Source organism: Mus caroli, unplaced genomic scaffold (assembly GCF_978045245.1).
Source record: "Mus caroli unplaced genomic scaffold, Mus_caroli_1 scaffold_15, whole genome shotgun sequence".
In the NCBI taxonomy this organism is placed as follows: Eukaryota; Metazoa; Chordata; class Mammalia; order Rodentia; family Muridae; genus Mus; species Mus caroli.
Window position 1 is genome coordinate 99,067,171 of NW_028227270.1, and position 2,677 is coordinate 99,069,847.

The window sequence follows — 2,677 nt, forward strand, 5'->3', positions numbered from 1 at the left end:
TGGGAACAGCTACAACATTCCCTCCATAGCATAAGTATGTATGTGTTGGGGGTGGGGAGGGCAGCTGCATGTGCATATTTGAATTTAGGTCAAATACAGGGTGGCTCATTTATTGGAGGTTCATTGCCAACTCTTCTTTTACCTTTTCTCTCCATTTATTTATTGATTTATTTATATCCCAGCTGCTCCCACCCCACACCATCTAGTACAGCTTCTTCATGCCCTCCTTCTTCTCCGAGAAGAAAGAGGCTCCCCGGGTGCCAACCCACTCTGGCACATCAAGACATTACAGAACTTTAAACAAAGAGATTAGAATAGTGAGAGACTTTGGGGAGTGTGGGGGCTAGCAAGGCAGCTGAGAGCTATGAGCTTCTCTGAACTGCACCTCCTTCTCCTTATGGACATTCATAAATAAGGCTCAGGTGAGTTATAAAGTTATCTTTAAATGGTTGCTAAGGAATTTAAATCACGAGGTGGTTCCTGGGTGGCAACTAACAGGATTACCATTAACAATACCAGGAACAATAGACCACAGGAATCCATGACATTAGGTTAGTGACACTTGTGAACTTAATGATTTTATTTGTGATATTCCTGGAAAATGTCTGGAGACAGAGAAGGCCCTCCCCAAATCATACATATTCAAGCCTTAAGTCTGGTTTATTGCTATCTAATTTTCTTTTATTTTGAGACATTGTCATTACGCAGCCCTAGCTGGCCTCCAACTTCCTGTGTAGACCAGTCTGGCCTCAAGTCAGAGACCCACCTACCTCCGTTTCTTAATAGCTAGAATTAATGGCAAACACCAGCCACCATGCCTAACTACTTCCATATTTTATTTGAAAGTATTTCTATATAAAAGTAATTTTCTCTGTGTGTTGGCAACCGTCAAATCTAATGTCAATTGTGCTGGAAAGCACGATTCTAAGCTGTCAGAAGCTTCAAACTGACTCCAGAATGAGGGGTTCTTTTGCCACGTCACCCTCACTACTCATTCCCCACACTAAGTAGAAAAGTGCACAGAGGCAGGAGCGCCAGCAGGTACAGATGTGTCACTGCGCATTGTCTTAGAGGCCATCTTCCAGATCTCGACCCTGGCCACCAGTGTTCCACATCTCTTCCACAAGCAAAACACACCATCTTCCAGGAGGACCATAGGTTTCAGAAATAACCTTTTAAGTCACATTCAAGAGTTCATGAGACATTTAATGTACTGTTCCCTAAATATTCGCTGACAGGTACATAAATATGAAAACTTATTACATAAGGAAGGAAATTCAGTGCATCTGAGTGTGAGTTTGAATCTCTAATCCCAAATCAGTTTGGAAAAATAGCTAAAGAGGTGCCTGAAATTCCAGAGGATTTGATACTCGTTTTGTGGGATGTTATTCTGTTTTCAGGAAGTCTGAAAGTCTGTAAGATATTTGCAATAACTATAAATGTCAGCACAAAGATTTTTATTTACCTACAGTTTTGTAAATGGTCATGCTTATAGGAGGCATGTGATTGTCCTCAGTAAATATTTAAAGATCCTCAAAATGTACCTGTCTACTTGGCATATACAAAGAACTGTTTTTTTCTTTTTTTCTTTTTTGTGACAACAAAAATCAAGGATGGTGTCTTAGTTAGGGTTTTACTGCTGTGAACAGACACCTTGACCAAGGCAAGTCTTATAAAAAAAACAACATTTAATTGGGGCTGGCTTACAGGCTCAGAGGTTCAGCAGGCATGGTGCAGGCAGAGCTGAGAGTTCTACATCTTCATCCAAAGGCTGCTAGTGGAAGACTGACTTCCAGGCAACTAGGGTGAGGATCTTATGCCCACACCCATAGTGACACACCCATTCCAACCAGGTCACACCTATTTCAACAAGGCCACACCTTCAGATGCTGCCACTCCCTGGTCCAAGAGTATACAAACCATCACAGAGGGGAAGTGGAAAACAACTAGTTGAGAACAATAATGTTTTTTTGTTTTGTTTTGTTTTATTTTGTTTTTATTCTCAGATACAAATTTAAGAAAAAAGCAAGCCATTAATAAGAGATGTATCAAAAATACACAATAATACAAAAATGTGTTATCTCATTCTGGGTGAATTTGGTTGAATGTTTGGAATCTGGTTTGCTGGGCACTAGAAAGAAACTACATACACGGTATGGAAGAGCAGATCAGACGGCTTCTGATAGTATCTACCTGTAGGAGAATGTTACTAAGAGACTGGGAGGAAAATCTCTAAAATCCGAAGGGGTCAAGGTAGTGATTTTAGTAGGGGTTCAAAATTGTTTATTTAATATTGTTTTATACAGTCTGACTTCTCAGTGTGAGGAGACTGCGCAAAATATCTCATAGCAGAGGATGGTTTCGATCCATCGACCTCTGGGTTATGGGCCCAGCACGCTTCCGCTGCGCCACTCTGCTAGAACAAGAAAATAATTCCTATTTTACTCTCTAATGGTGAACACTTGTGACGCTTTCTTCGTTTAGTTTAGTTTAGTTTTGTTTTGTTTTTTTGTTTTGTTTTTCCGACTCTTCGAACTACACAAATTGGAGTTTCACTACTAATTTGCTCCCAGGCCTCTCCCCCGTCTGCGCGCCAGGGTACGGAGCACACACACAGCTTCCTCACTAGTTTCTGCGCAAGTCTCGTAGGCGATCGCTGAGCTTAAAAAAGTTTCCA

General features: G+C 41.1%; 1 non-coding gene across 1 annotated transcript; it reads right to left on the minus strand.

Moving 5' to 3' along the window:
- Positions 1 to 2,346: 2,346 nt before the first annotated feature.
- Positions 2,347 to 2,418, minus strand: Trnam-cau (transfer RNA methionine (anticodon CAU)). Its single transcript has one exon. It is a non-coding gene; the product is annotated as a tRNA-Met (tRNA).
- Positions 2,419 to 2,677: the final 259 nt, after the last annotated feature.